At 49.0% G+C, this 19,566-nt stretch overlaps 1 long non-coding RNA gene across 1 annotated transcript; it reads right to left on the minus strand.

Moving 5' to 3' along the window:
• Positions 1-5,966: 5,966 nt before the first annotated feature.
• LOC116658020 lies at positions 5,967-13,950 on the minus strand. The gene is made up of 3 exons (XR_004313246.1): positions 13,830-13,950; positions 9,928-10,125; positions 5,967-6,099 (listed from the first exon to the last, which is right to left on the minus strand). It is a non-coding gene; the product is annotated as an uncharacterized LOC116658020 (long non-coding RNA).
• Positions 13,951-19,566: the final 5,616 nt, after the last annotated feature.

A 19,566-nucleotide genomic window follows, 5' to 3' on the forward strand; every position in this document is an offset into this window, starting at 1 on the left:
GGCAGCAGGCTGAGGCCCAGAGTCCTCCCGGTTCCCAGGCAACTGCTCCACCACCGCTCACCCTTTCTGCTCCGGGTTCTTGTCTCCACATCCTTCTCCTCTCCCCGCAGTCTCTCCAAGCTGCCTGTGCACCAGACTGCCCTCTCCCTCCCCAAACCTCCTCCCTCTCCTTCCCCAAGGAAGAGCCACGATTGCGCATTATATCCAGACCCCAAAGTGTCAGCAACAGAAAAAGTGGTTTTCCGCAAACTTGAGGGCTCTGACTTTAGACATCCAAGGACCAGGTGGGTGGCGTTCCTAGGAGGAGGTGGGAGATGTCTGCACTCTGCCCTGGGGAGAGCCAGCCAGTCTGCCCACCCGCCTGGCTTGTCTGGCTCATTGCTTCCAAACCTTTCTAACTCTTCTTCAGTTTTTGACATCTTGACCAAGGTTGGCTGTGGTTTCTTTTTTAGTAATTGTGATTATTTAAATACAGTCTGTTGTCATTTTTCCACCAAGGATCTGGAGGCTATTCAGGGAGTTCAGTGATGGTACAGTTTTCCGGAATCATTAACACCTGGCACCAAAATCTCATGATAGCATTCCAAGCCAGATGTCACTTACTGAATGAAGGTAAATGCTGGTTAATGTAGCCCATGCAAAAACAAAAAGCAAAACAAACGAAAAAACCCAAGTTTTGTGCCGACTATGGGATTTTTAAGAGTTTTGGTAATCAGAGAGATTTAGCATTTTGTGATTTTTGCCAGTTGTCTACCATAAAAAAGTCAATCTTGAAGAACCTAAAATGTTTACCAGGAAAAGACCGTGCCTTTGTGAATCTTTTTCTGATGGTGTATTTTTGGAGTTGTTGGAGATCAGAATAAGAACTAAAGGAGAAAAAAAATCTTTTCATCAGTGGAGAGGAGTACCAATTTCTACCAACATGTGCACATTCTAAGTCAATCGCTGGGAAAAATAAAAACTGAAATGGTGCAGGATTTGTGACAATATTTCCCCAGATTTAAAAAAAAAATGAGTAATGAACCCCGGAGTTGGGTCCACGGAGATTTCTTGTGTTAGTCCCTTGCTTGTAGTGTGTGTTTAGAAGTTTCCATAATAAAAATTTTTTTTAATAAAAAGAAAGAAAGGATGGAACAATTGACAATGATGCTGGTCTTTCCTCTTTTTCCCTCTCATTTTGGAAGCTTTACTATATGTTGTCTCCACTAGTGCTGACCTCCCCTTTTCTGCTTTTCATAATAATTTAAAAAACCCTTTCTATTACATGTCAGGAAGGTACCCATCAATTCCTCCCACTCAGGGTCTCTTTTTCCTCCTTCCTTTTCCCCCACCCAACAAGAAATATGTTAAATGTTTTGCTTACCCTTTCCCCCTCCTCAATTCCTGCCTTTTGCCAAGATAATTGAGAACCTTCTGTTATAGGCTAGCAATAGGTCTTATCGCATCTCTCCTCTGTATGTGTGTTTTTAAAACAAATTTACTGCTTTTACTACAAATTCCATCTCATCTATCATTATCCATTTGGCGCTAACGACACATAAATTGGTAGGTTCTCGGCTACTTTGGATGGCTTCCTCTTTTCTTTCACCTCTCTTGTCTCCAAACAGACTCATTTATTACCTGCTTAGATTCCTCTCTTGGGCGTCTTCCTCGTACGGGGAAATTCTTGGGAGTTTTGCCCTTTGCTGCGCTTTGTCCGTCCCGGGGGCGTGAAGGGCACCTTGGCTGGCACAGGATGCTTTCTCCTTTTCTAACTTTGCAAATGAGATGTTGTGTGGTTTCGGTCTGAGTCTCTTAACTTGTTCTCTCATTTGGGAAGCTCATAAGAGTTTTCCCTTTAATCATGAAATTCAGGAATCTTCTCAGGCTATGCCTAGATGTCTGTTTTTTTCCATCATTCCTGCCTGGAACTCCATGAGCCCTTTCAAACCCAAGTCTTTCTTCAAACCATGGAAAAATTTCTTTCTTGTTTTAAAATTATGGCTTCTTCTCCATGTGTTGCTTTTTTCCTTCTAGGTTTTGTATTATTCCCATATGACATCTCCTGGGTCTCTCTCCTCCTGAGCTCTGGGTTTTCCCTGCACGATTTCTGTTTCCTGTTTTCGCTTTGGGCTTTGCATTCTCTTCCATTTGGTTTTCCAGGTCTCCATCCTCTCCTCCAAATCATTTTAAATTTAAAACCATATTTCCTAGTTCAGAAAGTATTTTCTTTTGCATCTGATTTTTTTTTTAAATGCTCATATTTTTCCCTCTTTTCCCTGTTGTGTAGGTTGTGGTTTGACTCCGTTTGTGGTTCTGAAAGCATCGCGGGCTCTAACTCCTGGCTGCTGTTTTCCTCCAGGTGCCCATTGTTTTCCCTTTGTCTTGCCACACCCCTGTCACCAAATTCAATATAAATTTTATTAAGCTCCACATTTTCCCTAGCCTTACTGAGATATTATTGACAGATAGAAGCTGTATATAGTTAAGGTGTACAATGTGACATGTTGATATATAATTGTGAACCGATGGCCACAATCAAGCTAATTAACACATCCATCACCTTGTTACCGACCAGGGTTCCTGGACCCCTTAATCAATAGAAATTGATAGCAGGGCAGACGAGAAATTCAGGCAAGTCTTTATCAGGACTTGTGCCGCAGCACGAGGGAGTGAAAACAAGTAACAGGTTCCCTTGCTTGCTTCTTGAAGGGGGGTGGCAGGCTGGTTCCTTAAATGGGGTGAAGGTAGGGGCGGGTCCCAAGGTCAGGTGGGAGAGGTGGCTTAGGTGGTCAGCCTGTCACCCAGGGGGTGCTGTGTGCAGGGATCCTGCGAAGTTCTCTGTTTTTGCTCCGAGTACCTCAGAAATGGCGGTTAGGTTTTTGGTCTTTTTGTATCTTGTTCATAATTTGCCCCAACTGCGCATGTATGCAGTTGTTTTCAGTCTCTTCTTTGTATTTTGTTGCTCAAGGAGACATTTGTCCAGGTCCAAGCCCTGCAGCAAAGTGCCCCAGGTCCCAGCCTGTCTCAATCTCACATAGTTTTTTGCTGGTGGAGGTGGTGAGAACACTTAAGAGCAACTGTCTTAGTGAATCTCAAGTATTTAATACAGGCTTATTCATTATAGTCATATTGTTGTACAATCGACCTTAGTCATCCTGCAAAACTGACACTTTGTACCCCTCCACCAATATTATCCCCTGCCCCCCAGCCTCTGACAACCACTGTTCCATTCTCTGCTTTCCTGAGTTTAACTTTTTTAGATTCCACATATTAGTGAGATCATACAGTATCTGTCTTTCTCTGCCTGGCTTATTTCACTTAGCATAATACCCACCAGTTTCAACCAGTTCTCAAATGGCAGGATTTCCTTCTTTTTAAAGGCTGAATAATATTCCAGGGTATGAATAGACCACATTGTCTTTATCCATTCATCTGAAATGATTCCAAGCATCTTTTCTGACCACAAGGGAATGAAACTAGAAATCAGTAACAGGAAGAAAACAAAAATTCTCTAATACATGGAAACACACTCCTGAACAACCATTGGGTCAAACAGGGAATTTAAAAAAAATATCTTAAGACAGAAAGGAAAACACAACATACTGAAACTTACGGGATGCAGTAAAAGCAGTCCCAAGATGGTTTATCCCCTTGCCTTGTTGTAGCTCTAATCACCCCTGAGGCTCAGGTCCAGCAGATAGGGTGGCTGTGCCTTGTGGTGCCCTAGGAAGGAGTGCTCTGTGTCCCCATCTCCCAGCGACAGGAAGGGATTTTGCAGGTCCTCCCAGGACCACCCAAGGCTGCTGGCCCCGCTTTCTGGTGGATCCCTGCACCAAGCCCTCTCCTGGAACCCAGCACACCTGATTCTCACCCAAGGCTCTCTCTGCCACAGGTCCTTACTGTCCAGCCTGGAGGGACAGTCCTCTCTGTGCAGAAGCCCTGCCCAACCAATCAGGCCTGGCTGCTGGCTGACCTTGGAGATCTGCTGTGGTAGCACATTTGGAGTTGAGAAGGAGGGTGGTCCTCATTCAGGAGGTTTAATTAAAGAGAGGTTCTCAGGTTTCATGGATGTGGAAGAGATGACCGGGCTCAATCATCTTGTACAAGGTTAAAAAAATAAATCAGAAAAAAAAAAAAAAAAGCAACCCCAAGTGGAACTGACTTGAATGAAATACACTACTTGGTCTATACAGCGCTTCTAGAATGTGTAGAGCCCTCAGTGGTATGGAAGGAGGTCTGTACATCTTTGGAGTCTGCTAAGAATGAAGTTTTGTGAGGGAAGGAAAGGATCTCAGATGCTCTCACATCTGGCACAACACAATGTACCTATTAGCAGGGTGCAGATGAAACACACAGGAGGAGGGGGGTTTCTTTAAAACACCAGCAGCAGTGATGGACAGAGTTTAGGTACCGTTAGGCCACCGGAAGTTGCAGTAAATGATCCTTATCCTGCAGTAAATGATCAGTGGGTCCAATGGATAGCCTGTAACCAAATCTGAATTCATCTTTTTTGTTTTCAATTTATTTACCACATGATAAGGGTCCCAGGAATTTTTTCTCAAGAGCTTCAAATGAAACTATAGATGTTTTCGTTATCTTTAAAAGCCAGAAAAGATCATCATCTGAGAGGAATTATGAAAACCTCAAAACCACTGGGGACAGAGCAGATAAAATTATGCCAAAAAAAAAAACTCCTAAGGACTTTAAAGTTGAAAAATATTTTTTTCAGGAGGAAAAAAAACCTTCTGAAATAAAAATGATGGCAATTTTGATTATGCATGTCTCCTGCTGTGTCAGAAGAAAAATATTCAACAGAAACCTGTTATACAGGATGGGTTTCTAGATTATCAGATTTAAACTCACATTTTCCTAGAAAGAATCATGACCAAGTGAAATAAATGTCTGAACTGCCCCATTCAGCTAGAACAAAATAAGAAATAGAAATGGCCAAACATGTGTAAGGCTTGTGCAGACCGGAAGCACTCTGGATCCCCTAATTCAGAGTGTGTTTTATGAAATTTCAAAAGCACCATTTCTGCGGGGATTGCATCAGCCTAATCGATTTCGGCGGCTTGTTAATTTGACATGGTCTTCACCACCCCACTCCTTGGTCTCAGCTATTATATACGGCAATGCAGGAAGCTCATTTCCCACTCTTTGTCGCCTAGAAATCCACTTTTGCTGCCCTATCATGAGAGGGGTTCTGGCTCTGATGGGCTGCTGACTGGGACAAGTCACTTCCTGAATCCTTACTCTTTCCAGCCACTGGGAACATCCTGAACTCACTAGTTCATGCAGTCTTCAAGCAACTGTTAGGGATGGGATCATTAGCCTCATTTCTTGGGTGAGTAAAGTGAGGCTCAGAGAGGTTCAGTGATTTGCCTAAGGTCACACAGCAAGTAAGACCCAAACCCAGAGCCCTCAACACCAAACTGTGTCATTAACCAAAGTGGTGAATTGCATTCTGACTGGATTCGTCTGCATTCACTGAGATAAAAATGATGTGCTACTTCTTTAATCTCATCCCTACGAACCTTTCATTTCAGGAATTGTAATGTGTTTTAAGGATACTTCAGGATGATTCAACACTTGCGCATAGTTCTAAAGCTCCCTGCTGAATAGGGCTAGCTGTGCGGGACATCTTCTCTGCTGCTGGGATGACATAAAGAGCATACATCAGAGTGAAATGTTGTAAAAACAAACCCTCTGTCATTAAGAAATAAATTACCCTGGCCGAACAAACTGTGGAATGTGTATACGATGGAACGCTACTCAGCAACGAAAAGGAAAACAGTACCGACTCATGTAGCAACATAGGTGAAGCCCAAAAGCCTTACGCTGGGTAAAATAAGGCAGACACAAAAGAATACAACGTGTATGAGATTCTAGAAAAGGCAAACTTGGTATATTAGTTTGCTAGGGCTGCCATGGGCTGGGGGCTTAAACAACAGAAATTTATTTTCTCACAGTTCTGGAGGCTGGAAGTCCAAGCTCAAGGTGGAGGCAGGGTTGGTTTCTGCTGAGGCCTCTCTCCTTGGTTTGGAGATGGCTGTCTTCTCCCTGTGTCCTCACGAGTCTGCCCCCCATGCCTGTGCACACCTGTGTCCTGATCTCTTCCTGAAAGGACACCAGTTATACTGGATTAGGGCCCATGCATATGAGCTCATTTTACCTTCATCACCCCTTTAAAGTTCCTTTCTCCAAATACAGTCCCATTCTGAGGTTCTGGGGTTAGGACTTCTACATATGAATTTTGGGAGAACACAGTTCAGCCCCTAACACCTAATCTATGGTGAAAATAACCTGAATAGTGGTTGTCTCTGGGAGGAGTGGTGGGTGCAGGCTAACTGGGAAGGACCATGGTGAATGCTCTGGGGCTGATGGTGAATTGTATCTGGTAACAGGGGTTTGAGTTGTACAGGTATTTGGCATTTGTCAAACTTACTAAAATCTCACACTTAAGACTTAACTCATTTCATTGTATCTCAGTTACACCTCAAAAAAAATCAGAAACAAATACTGCTCTCTTGTTCATGACATGCAAGCAAAGTGCTTGGGGGAAAAGTGTAGTGTTGTCTGCAGACTGCTTTTGAACTGACTGATGAGTGAATATATGGCAGATACACCAGCATGTGAACAACTGCATAATCTAGGTGGTGGGTTACGTGGGTGTTCGTTGTACCATTCTCTCAACTTTTCTGTCTGTTTGCCATTTTTCATCACAAAATGTTGGGGGGAAAAAGATTTAAAAAGCAAAATTTCCGCTTGAAAATGTTAGCCAGACGTTTCTCATAAAGCTTCCTCATTGCCAGATCAAGGTCCGCTCATAGAGGGAACCCCACGACCCCATGCCCATCAGTTGTGGGTCAGTGCCCCTCAGTGTTCCAGCCCCGGTCTGCTCGTGTCCAGGGAGGAGGACAATCCAGGGAGAGCCTGAGGGTTCTAGGAAATGGAGGTGCAGAGTGATTTAAGCATGGCTGTTTAGAACCCAGGGCAGTCTGTGATCTGTTTTCTTGAGTTACGACGGAATAATTAGGCCCAGTAGGGGTGTTGGCGGGGGGCATGTGAATGGTATGGAGTTAGCAGTACATAGTAGGCACACAAGTGCTGAAAAAATACTAGAATGAAATTGGAAAGGGGCCACCCATGGCCGAGGCTTCCGGAGATGGTGAAGTTGCCTGTCCGGTGGAGGGGGTCTGTCCCCGCGTTTGCCCAAGCCCACCTCTGGCCTGGCCTAAGATACCTTGAGAAACAGGCCCAGGGGAGGCTGCCTGGTCTCTAGGTTCCTGGACAGCCAGGGTGACGGCTCCTTGCCACATTCTTAGGAGAGAGCACATCCAAAACAATTTCTTTTTTTTCTAAAAACTTAGCACTAATGGGTTCCAGATGTCCGTTTGTTATATAATGGGGTTTGTTTTAATAGCATCAACTTCCAGATGTGCAGCCTGGAATCAAGAAGCCCACTGGCCTCCTGAGGACAGTGTGAGCCAAGCCGAGAGCTGCCTGGGGGAGAGAGGCAGACTTATGTGCGGGACCAGGCGTGGGAGAGGAGCTGGCGATGCCTTCCCGCTGCCCACTGGGCCACTCACCTGCCCAGAAGCTGTCCCCTACCTGGGGGGCGGGGGGGGTGGTCCCGCTTCCTATTGGTCAGCCCTAACTTGGAGGAGGGGCCCCAGGGGACAGTCCCAGAAAGGCAGCCTGAGGGGCGTGTGCTTGGGAATCCAAGTTGCACCGTTGTGGCTGGGTGACCTTGGTTGGATCTCTAGGCCTTGCTGAGCCTCACTGTCCTTGGAGGTGAAGTGGGTGAGCACCATCCCATCGCGAAGGGTCACCGTGCAGGGTGAAGTGAGATGAGGGGCACAGAGGGGGTCCTGGGGAGCCTTGGACTTTTCCGCTTGGTCAGAGTGGAAGGGCTGGGCTCGGGTGACCCAGTGCACCCTGCTGCCCTCACCAAGCTGGGAAGCCCTTGGGCAGTGCAGGCGATGTCTTCCCTGGAACACTGGAAAAGCGCCATCGGTGGAGCTGCCCACCACCCCCGGCAGCTTGTTCCTTGTTCCTTGTTCCGTGGCCCCGCTGCCTCAACAGACAGAACATTCTTCCCTGTGTGGAGCCAAAGGCGGCCTCTGAGTGACCCCCAGAGGTCTGAGGTCCGCTCTCTGGGGCTCTGCCGAGCACGTCCACTCCCTCTTCTACCTGGTGGCCCTCAGGTGCGGGAGAACAGGGACCAAGTCCCCCAGTCCTCTTACTCTCAGGGGGCAGCAGCTAGAACACTCCATGGACTAAGATTAAGGTGCCCTGAGGAGGGATGTTCTAGATCCTAAACAAGAAAGATCAGGGAATCCCGGTGTAGTCTCGGGAGGGTCACACCCTTCCCCACACGGGAACGTTCAGTACTGCAAAGAAGATAACCAGCCCCAAATTAATCCATAAAAATAATATCATTCCAATGAATTTTCAGTCAAGTTGGGGGGTGGTTACAATATAAAGTTAACATGGAAAATAAGTGCAGAATAGCTCTTATGGACTGAAGAGATGAATGAGCGAGATGTGTTGAGTTTTCATTTTGTATCTTTCAGGATTGTTTGACTTTTTCAACCTTGTATACATATGACTCGTCTTCTTTAATGTCAACGTAATTTTATGTCAGTATATGTTATGTAGAGATTTTGATCCTTTTTGGGTTTTCTTGTTTGTGCATCTCTGTATTAAAGAGATATGTAATAAATGTTATGAAACTAATTATATATACGTGTATAACTGAATCGCTCTGCTATGCACCCGAAATTAACATTGTAAATCAACTACACTTTAATAAAGAACAAAATTTTTTTAAATTAAAAAATATTAAGGACAGCCACACACACACACAGAACTAACAATAAAATGATATATAACAAATTGTTGAGCCCACGGTGGGGCCTCACCTTCTATGTCATACATTGCCATGACATTTAGATTACTCTGCCTCCTCCTCCTCTTTTTTTTTTTTACTTAAAAAAATTTAACACAAATTCTAGATTGCAAGTATGACTTTAAAAATCCAGAATAGGGGAAATGAATTTTGAACAAAATAAACCAGTGCAGAAATGATGGATTACTCACTAAGTGGGATTAAACAACTGGCTAACAATTTGGAAAAAAAATCAAGTTAGATTCCTACCTTGCACAGAAATAAACCTCCGATGGCTTAAAGATGGAAAGGTTAGAAGTTAAACCATAAAACAATCCTAATCTGTATACAATTTTAGGATAGGCAGTAATTTTCTAAGAAAACAGCAAATGAACCGATTGATGGATTTGACAACGTAAGGTTTCTTTCCATCAAAATAGAATAAAATAAAGGTCAAACTACACACAAAAAAAGACCAGATAGCTATGTAATAAAGAATCAAGAATTTCAATATATAAAGAGCTCTTACAAAAATTCCTGGCACATTTTTTTTTTTAATCTACACCAAAAATAGAGGGAATCTGACCGCAGAGAAACCCGAGTTTCGTAGGCTGAAGGTGGGGACAGTGAGGTTGAGCCAGAGGGTTCCAAGTGGTAGTGGGGAGAGCTCAGTGGGGCAGCTCCAGGGCCAGGTTGAGTGCCCTCCATGTGGCAGGGGTTCCCCATTCTCCTGGCATCCACAGTCCTATCTGGTGCCAGCTTCTTCTCTAGCCCAGGCTGACACACACCCGCCCTGCCCGGGACATATAACATTTCCCCCCTCCTTCACACACACTTACGTTTCCATGAGTTTTGCAAATACTCGTCCCTCTGTCTGGCTCACCTCTCTCTCATCTGTACCGGAAAAATATCCAATTGCTCCTTAAAGGCTCAGCTCAGTGTCTCTGGCTCTGCAAAATTATCTTTGATCCACCCCAGCCTCTCAAGGATCTTCCTTTAGGCTCCTGCAGTGCCTGCACATCATTCTATCCACTGAATTGCACTTTTCTGCTTACCTGTCCTGGTCCCTGTTCTGGACGACGAGCCTCTTTAGACAGGGGTCTCCATGGGCTTCTGCTCCCCCACCCTGGGACTGCCTGGGGCAGGGGTTCAAACTAATGTTGCAGGAACAGATGAACTGTACAGAGCAGAGCACTTGACTGGACACGTTCCACACTAGGCTAGTTGAGCTTCAGGGTCAGTCCAGTTATTTCCTAAAACAGAACATTAAAAAAAATTCTTTTTAAAATTTTTATTATTAAAAAAATTGAAGTATAAAAAATAAAAATAAAAAATTGAAGTATAGTCAATTTATAATGGTGTATCAATTTCTGGTGTACAGCATAATGTTTGTCATATACATATATATATTCCTTTTCATATTCTTTTTCATTATAGGTTACTACAAGATATTGAATATAGTTCCCTGTGCTGCACAGAAGAAACTTGCTGTTTGTCTATTTTATATATAGTAGTTAGTATCTGAAAACCTTGAACTCCCAATTTATCTCTTCCCACCTCCTTCTCCCCCTGGTAACCATAGGTTTGTTTTCTATGTCTGTGAGTCTGTTCCTACTTTGTAAATAAATTTATTTGTGTCTTTTTTTTTTTTTAGATTCCACATATAAGTGAGATCATATGGCATTTTTCTTTCTTTTTCTGGCTTATTTCAATTAGTGTGACTATCTCCAGGTCCATCCATGTTGCAGCAAATGGCATTATTTTATTCTTTTTTATGGCTGGGTAGTATTCCATTGTGTAAATGTACCACAACTTCTTTATCCAGTCGTCTGTCGATGGACATTTAGGTTATTTCCTAAAACAGAACACTTTTATTAACAATTGGGACACATGTGCTTTGACTATTATGTAATTGTACATAATTACATAATACACTAAAAATACATTGAAAAAGAGGTGCCAAGTTACATTTAGAGCAAAAAAGAAACCCACCAAGGGGCTGTGGTAGCTGAATGCACTGAACTACTGAAAACCATTGCTGAGTCAATCATGGCCTCATACCAGCTCTGTTGCCCCTGCCCTTGAGCGCCCATGGTCTCCAGGTAGGGAGAAAGAGCTGTGATAGTGACATTCCCAAGCTTTGTGGTAACACAGGAAGGAAGTGATGCCTCAGGATGACTGCTGCTCTTGGGGCAGAATGGGGGACCGTGGGATGCTCTAGGCCCCCAACAGTGCTACGGTAACAGTGCTACTGCACGTGCGCCCACGATGGCAGAGGTTTTTGTCCATTTGTTCATCCCTGAAGGTCCAGCATCTGGAACAGCCTCTGGCACATAGGAGACCTTTAATAAGTATCTGTTGACCAGATGACTACAGAGAGTCCTGGAACAGTGCCTGGAGATGAGGCTGAAGCCACCGCTGGGAGGTCTCCCAGAACCTAGGGCATCTCCCAGAACCTGGGGCTGTTTTCCCTGGAGGCTCAGCCTGCAGAGGACCCAGCTCGGAGGGAGCAGAGGGCAGGCTGGGCCTAGGGCAGGGGAACAGGGAGGAGGGAGAGGCACTTTCAGAGTGTGATGAGGAGGCTCAGAGGGGCACCAGGCAAGGACCACCAGGGTGGGAGGGCAAAGAGAGGAGGGAGCTTCAGGTTAGCAGGTCCAAGGGCTGGGCCCGGGTCCCGCCATCCTCCCTGGGCCAGAGCAGTAGGAGTCGGCAGGGTGCTGGCCCAGCCCGTCCAGTCTGGAGCTCTCGTACACACAGAGAAGGCGCCGGGCTCTGAGGGATCAGCAGAGAGGATTTGCCCCCGGGCTTCGAGTACTGTAACCAGAGCTCAAATTTAGGGCTCAAAAAAATGAGGTGCGTCTCAAAATCACCCTGCAGGTGAGCGACAGAGCCAGGACTCAACCTCACATCTTTCTAATTCAAGAGCATGATCTCTTCGCTTAAAGAAAAGCCAGGCTGCTGGCACAGGGCAGGCTTGGAGCTCGAGGCCAGAGCCAGGCTTGTCTGGGTCAGGGTAGCCCCAGCCTGGGGGCAGAACCACGGGGTGTCCTGGGGGCGGGGCCAGACCAGGGCAGGAGGCTGGGTCAGAGTGGCTTTCTGGGCTCTGTGCAGCTAGCCAGAGACAGCGTCCCAGGGTTGGTGCAGGGCTTGCTGGAGCCCTGACTTCCGCCCCCTCAAGCCCCAGCCCCGCCTGACCTTCCTCCCCTGGGCAAGGAACCGGCCTGGCCCTTATCCTGGAGAAGCTGCAGCTGCTCCTGCAGCCCTGATCCCAGCACACAAAGGCGCTTTCTTTCCCAGCACAAGGTCTTGATTGCACGTTGCTCTGAATCCGAAAGCTCCTATGAAGGAAGCGGTTCCCTCCCAGGGTGTGTGTGTGGGTGGGTGGGTGTGTGTGTGTGCGCGCATGCACATACTGGGTGCGAGGGAGCTGGGTAGTCAGGGGGCTCAGACCCTCTCCCTGCCTCCTGGGTTTGGCCTGGTACTTCTCCATCTGCATCCTTTGTGTGTGTGTGCATGTGCATACGTGTCTGCGGGTCTGTACGTGTGAACACTCTTGAGCACGTCTCTGCAGCCGTGGTGTATGTATCTGTGCATATTTCTGTATACACAGCACACACCTGTCCATGTTTGTGTATATCCATATCTGGGTAACCCAGCCCATACCCAAGCACTATAGGGTATATGTGTGTGTTTCCCGTGTGTGTCTACACAAGACACCTGGTAGCAGGCCCCTACCTCTGCTGCTTCTGGCTGTGCCTCCTCACCCCTACCCGACCCTAGCCTCTACTCTGCTGTGGGCGTGCAAGCCTCCTTCCTCCCCATGCCCGCTTCTCCCCCACTCCCGGCCCTGCTTCTGTATTTGTCTGGGAACAACCTGGCCCCTCTCAGCGCCGGGAGGAAGACAGGTTAGGACAGCTTGGCTTAGTCCACACATACTTTCCCAAAGTTCCCTGGATCCCAGCCGAACTCTTTATACAAAGGCTCATGGGGAATAGCCTAACAGGAAGGTGGGGACCCTGCCGAGGGGGCTGAGGACCCCGGCACCCAGCTCCAAGAGGGAGTGGAAACATGCGCTAGCTGAGTTTCAGCCAGAAGGGGTGCCCGAGTTGTGAGGCTGAGTCTGAGGACCCTCCACCCCTAGGGAGGGAGACAGAGCATCTCAGGGTCTCATGCCCAGGGCAGCAGGGCTGGCAGGGACCCCAGGAACCAGGCAGCTGAACCACACTGAGCACAGGGAAGGAGAGACACAGAGGGGTGCCCCAGGCCATTTGGGAACTGGGTGCCTTCTGGACACTCTGCTGCCCCCGGCCCTGGGGACCCTTCTGGGGATACCCCAAGTCCACTTCAGGAGGTGGGTGCTACTCCTTCTCTCAGAGCCTTGCAGGGAGGCTCCGAGGCCTGTGCCCCTGGCTCCAGGCCTGCACAGAGCCCAGAGCTGCCAGCTGCTAAGTCAGAAAGTGGGTGTTTGAGCAGCACTGATGTCACAGGGCGGGGCTTAGCACCCACCTGACTGGGGGTGTGGGGCCCTTGGGCTAGTTTCTCCCATCCCCACCAGAGTGTAGGGGTGAGGGCTTTCTGCACTGCTCTCCCCCAACTGACATCAGGGCTCCACCCTCTAATGGCACAGGGGTTTTGGGGGCATCCTGGCTGTCAGAAGGAGGGTTGTCCAATGGGGCAAGAAGATCTGACCCTGAGTGAAGTTCAGGGCATAGGTGGTGGCCGCTTTCACTGCCTGTCCACGGACGTGCCACAGCCGCATGGGAAGGGCAGGCCTACGGGCACCCAGGGAGGAGCCCAGACGTCTGTCTGAGGGTGGACTGGGCTCCAGCAGCTCCTGGGCTGGGATCAGCCGGGTCAGCTTCTTCAGCCCAGTCCCCACCAACCATCCCCTCCTCATCCCTTCAGGAATCTTTTTCTAAAGGGGAGCAGGAACGGTACTGGGAAGCTTTGTTCTTACCTGTCACGTTGTGTCCAGGCCAGGGGCTGCTTTTGAAACTCAAAAGCCAGGCAGAGAATCTTTTCTTTCTCTTCCCTGTTGTCCTGTCTGGTCCCTGAGACATGAGCACAGACCAGCTGACTGGCTCAGCATGAAAGAGAGAGGAACCAAGGGCACAAGGAGACACCGAGAACCAAAAACACAAGGTCAGAGTTGAAGAACATTGAGCCCCGACAGTCGACTCGGCAGAGATAGTACCACTTGGGATGGATGTTTAATCTCTCAGCTCCTGCTGGGTGGCTGGGCTGGGGGGTCGGGTGGTGGGACGTGGCCGCTGCTCCTGGGGCCTGTTCTGGATGCTGGGCTGTGCGTTGAGAGTAGCTGGAGGAGCTCCAAACCCTCTCAGACCCCCAGGCCAGGGGAGGGGCTGCCTCTTCATCCCCTCCACGAATGCGAAGCTAATTATCTCCAACTTGTCTGGGGAAAGGAAGGAAGTGGCCCCAGGGGCTTAGCCAGCAAGGGTACCTGCTCCTCCAAGTCCCTGCTCCATCCTCCAACTCTCTCTGCCTCCCTCTCAGATGCACGCCAAGCCGAGGAGTTGAGGGCTCCTGCCTTATGTACACACATCTTGCTTCCTGGTGGGGAGATTTGACAAGGGACTGTGGTAAGAGCAGGAGGGTCTTCCAACTGTGTGCCCCAGGGGCTGGGGTTGGGAGCCTTCCTCAGGCCCCTATAATCTACCTGACAGGCCTGCACATCCCCCCACCCCCACCCCCAGGCATTCACTGGGGCTTTGGCAGCCCCTCTGGCTCTTTGCCAGCCTGGAATGTTTGGGATCTGTGAATGGAAAAGCCTGGATCAGAGCTGGAGTGGGGATGGGGGTGAGGGGCTGGGTGGGAGCGGTGTCTAGCTCTCCTGGTCCGGCCTCCTCTTGGTCAGAGCCAGGAAAGAGGCTTAACACCTCGCAGTTTCGAGTCACTGCTGCCCGCGCCGCCTGGACCCCTCCCCCATCCTGCTCTCCTCCCTGACTCACACCTGCAGGGTGGCCATAGGTGAGATCACTCACTCTTTGTAAGTCCCCGAGGATTCCCAGGGAACCCGCCTGTGCCAGGGACAGAGAAGGGTGAGGGCCAAGTATCAACACAGCAGGCACACACCCCCAGCCAGGACCTTCGCTCAAGGGGCCTAGGGATTAGACTGAGATTTTGCAAAGCTGCCAGGTCTCCACCATCTGATACTGGCAAGTGCCCAGCGTCGCCCCCATGTGGGACTGCAGCACCTTCTGGGACATCCCAGGGGGAGAGCTGAACCCTCTAGGAGCTGCCAGCAACCAGCATTGTACCGACCTCCACTGCCGAGCTTTTCCCGATGTCCTGGTTCTGAGAGCCAGCTGAACACCCCCGTGGGGGACAGGATAGTTACCCCCTTAAAATGCATCCTGATTCTGTTTTCTCGCATGTCACCTGCTGGTTGTATTGGAAATGTGCCAATATCCATGGCTCTGCCATCACTCAAGTAGCCGGCTTGCTCCCTGTGCACTGGATCCAGCCTGCAGACAGGTATTTGTCCGCCCCCTGGAGTTTTCTAAAGTTTGAATTTGTTGCATACATTTAAAAATCAGGGGATTTTACATAACACTGAATTCTCATCCTCTGTTGGAAAAAAAAATCAGGGTATTGGGCAACATGGAGCCCACATCCCTCCATGGCATCCCCTGGCTGTGGCTGGGAGCAGCTGTCCCTTTTAGTCTGGGCAAGAGGTCTCGTCTTGCCATCTGTCTTAAGTCTTAAATTTATTGCCTTAAATCTGGCCCTTGTCACACATGTATGTCACCTGTCCCAGCCGGTAGATATGTGAGTTTAAAAACACTGCTACATATTGAAAAAAGGGCCCATGAGCCACTGAGGTCTCCCCAGAGGGACACATACCTGTTCCTTAGTTCCCCTTTGGTTATGACCATTCAGGTCGGGACAAATGCCCACTGCTCTCTGTTTTGCCCCTCACTGTGAAAAATACCCAGAGTTGCTCTCTTCACCCAAAAGTCACCCCAAAAGAGGATGGAAGTGAGTGTGGCTTGTTGTGTTCTTTTTTTCCCTTTTTTTTTCTTCAGCAAAAGTAGATTTACTCAGAGAGGTGTACACTCCGTAGACAGAGTGCGGGCCATCTCAGAAGGCGAGAGAGAGAGCGACCTGACTTGCTCTTGGTAAACTCTTGGCACAGCATTTCTACAAGTATGCCCACTAGGGTTGACGTCAAACTTACTAGGCTGTCAGCCGAATAGCCCATCTTTCTTCTCTGAAAACAGCGGAACTTCCTCCCTCTCGGGTCCTACACCCCTGCCGTCACCCATGGCTGCTCGGAGACCATCGGCAGCTTCACCGCAGCTGCTCCCGGCTCCCCGTGCACAATCCACGCCGGCCGGAGACCTGAACGTGCAAGAACGCTCCATTCAGTGTCTCCCGTTCCTCTGCCTGCTGCTGCGTCAGGAGAGGGCAGCGTCCGGCAGATTCAGTAGGTCCGTGGGCCCTTCTGTCCCCCAACAGCAGGATGGCATCTGATCCGACCTGTGTGCAGAAGCCCAGCCCAGCCTGGGGCACAGCAGGTCAAGTTGGCCAGGGGCGGGGGCCTGATGAGGTGTGACCGCTGCCCTTAGTCACGGTGTGGGAGGGCCTGTGGTGGGAATTCACTTGTCCCTGCATTCACTGGTCCCAGCTGCTCTTTCCTGTTTCCTCTGAACTCTGCTTCCAGGATGTGGCTGCCAGTCAGCCTTGGCCCAGGCACCCGCTGGGGGCTCCCAGCCACTGCTCCCTTGCATTCGGCTCCCCACATCTGGCCTTTCTGTTCCTGAGCTCCAGGTGGGACCGAGACCCATGTCAGCTCATACACCAGGCCTGTCCCGCCCACCCTGCATGTAGCCAGCCCACGGCCCCAGATGAGGACTGTCTCGTGGGCCCCTACCCAAGGCACGGGTGGTCCTTAAACCCACGCCGTGTGTTTCCCTCTGCCTGTGTCCTCCTAACTCTCCTTTTCCTGCCCTCTTGAGGGTCCTTTTCCTAAAAATTACCTCTTCTCAATCGCTGGCAGCTTCAAATCTGTCCTCTGACCCTCCTCCTCTTTGTCCCAAATAGGACGTGGGTGAAGAGGAGGGGGGGGGACAGAGTGGCTCCAACTTTTCCTCTGAAGTGAAGGGATGCCCTGGGGGTTTGGAGGCGGAAACTCCAGATGCCCAAAGTGCTTCTTTGAAATCTGTTTTATCTTAAAAGTAGATGTCAGTCTTTATGCTAGTGTATCGTTCATGTTTATACAAAACTATGTTTGAATTAATAAAAAATATTTTAAATGACTTAGGTTTGCCTGAATCTGTGAATACAATGGATACTCTAGGACAGGGGTCTGCAAACTTTTTCAGTAAAGGGCCAGATAGCAAGTATTTTCAGCGTTGCAGGCCATGTGGTTCTGGAACAACCATTCAACCCTGCTGTTGTGGGGAGGCAGCCCCAGACGATATGTAAAGAACGTGGCTGTGCTCTAATAAAACTTTGTTCATGGTCCCTGAAATTTGAATTTGGTATGATTTTCATGGGTTGTGAAATATTATTCTTTTGACTTTTCCATTATTAAAAAACGTTAACAGCCCATTCCTGGCTTGTGGGCTGTACAAAACCAGGCGATGGAAGACAGTGTGTGGGGCCTGTGGTTTTGGAATCAAACACCCCCCCTAAATTCCTGTCCTTCCACTCACTCACGGTGCCACTGAAGGAGGTGACAACCACCTGAGCCTTGTCCTCGTCTGGAGAACACATTTGGGATGAGATCACCGGCGTTGAGGCCCCGCTGCAGAGCAGGCACCAGGAGGCACTGATGGGGACCGTTAGTGAACACAGGGCTGGGCCGCGCTGGTGGAGGAAGGTCACCAGGGCCCGGTGGGTGAGATGGGTCGCCTCCCCTTCCCGGCAGCTGCTGCATCACCCAGCACGGCAGTGGTGGGCAATCCACGGACACCCTAGGGCGAGAGGTGAGCAGTGTTCACACTAAAAAGCTGGACCAAAGCTTTCACATTTGGGTTTCTGTCCTGCTTCCAGGTCCCTATGCAGACCTGGGGTTGAAATTAAGCTCTGGCGTTTGGAGTTGATCGCTGGTTGCAAGTTGTCTCCCTCCCATCAGCCTTGGAGGACACCCCCCTTCCAGGCCTTCCAGCTGAGCTATTACACAAGCCCCTGTTGTCCTTGTTTTCCATTTTCTAAGACTAGATGCTTCCCCTGGGACCCAGGCTGGGGAGCCAGAGCACTCAGATGCCAAGACCGCCATTGGGCTCACAGCAGGATGGGAAGGAAATACCTTCTTCCTTGGGTTACCTGGCTCCTCTGGTCTCAGGGCTGGTCGCTTAGCCCATGGACAGCACTGGCCAGAAGAGCCCCTTCCCCTGGCTCATCACCTGTTTACTGCTATTTTATGAAGCTGCTCCTGAGAAGGGTGGCCTGTCCAGGCCTCAGACAAGATGCCAACCCTGACTCCACTATGGGCCAGTTTATGGCTCTGGGATCAGTCTTTCTGGGTCCCCAAATCCCATCTCTGCCATTAATCAGCTGGGTGATTGGGTGTTATTTAGCCTCCCTGGGCCTCAGTTTTCTCATCTGTAAAATGGGGATAACCTCAGAGTTACTGTAGGGATTGGGAATATGGCCATAAAGCACTTAGAACAAGTCCCACTCAAGGAATTTCCTAGTAAATGTACATTATTACATTAAGGAACCAGAGAAAACAGGATGCCTAAATTTGAAATCTAGATAAACCAAAAAATTTTAAGTATAATTATGTACCAAGTATAAACTTACACAAGAATATTAGTTTATCTGAAATTAACACTTAACTGGGTGTCTTTTTTCCCCTAAATCTGGTAACCTTGCCCTGAGGGAGGCTTCACAGATCTGGGAGCTGCCCTGTCCCCCAGCCCCACAATAACTTTCATCCCTTTAGTTCATTCTGACCACTGGGCTCACGTGGGAAGGTCTTTTCTGCTTGCAGGGTCATGGGGACGGAATCAGCCAGATAACCTGTTTCCTGCAGTGGTATGAGTCCAATCCCAGATCCACTCTGGACTTGCCTTGGGGGTTGGAGCAAGCTCTTCCTCACCCTTGATTTCCTTGCTTCATCCCTGATTTGATTACCATATCTTTCCAGCACTGGCCATCCTCACCTCACCAGCTATTTAAAGGAATAAAAAAGATACACGACTCAAATATAACAAGCAGTTTTAAGCACCTGACACTGATCATTTCAATCAACTCCGTCAACAACTCTACAGGTTCAAGTTATAATTACCCCCATTCTACAGATGAGGCAACTGAGGCTGAGAGAAGGTGGGGCTGCTGCTCCTGCCTCCCCTGCCCCTAGGGAAGCCAAAGCTCTTCCAGGGCCTCCACTCTCCTTCCTGCCCCTCATTTGAGTTCCTCCCTTTGTCCTCTTGGCCTTGGGTGACGGCTGAGCCACAGCTCGGACAGCAGGACGGGCCCCACAGCACCAACTTAAGGCATGTTCAAACCCATCTCACAGACCACCTTCCCTGCAGGAGCCAGGACTTAACTCACCCCTTTCCCTCACTTCTTACCATACCCCATAGACGCCCCAGCTGAGTGCGGATTACAAGGGTGGTCACAATGCCAGCCCCTCAGCAGCAAAGCCATGTGTCCTGAAGACCTGCCCTCCTGCTCCTGTCCCTCAGGGACTGGGTTTTGACAAGCCAGAGTCTAGAACCAAG

Source organism: Camelus ferus, chromosome 19, assembly GCF_009834535.1.
Source record: "Camelus ferus isolate YT-003-E chromosome 19, BCGSAC_Cfer_1.0, whole genome shotgun sequence".
Taxonomy (NCBI): Eukaryota; Metazoa; Chordata; class Mammalia; order Artiodactyla; family Camelidae; genus Camelus; species Camelus ferus.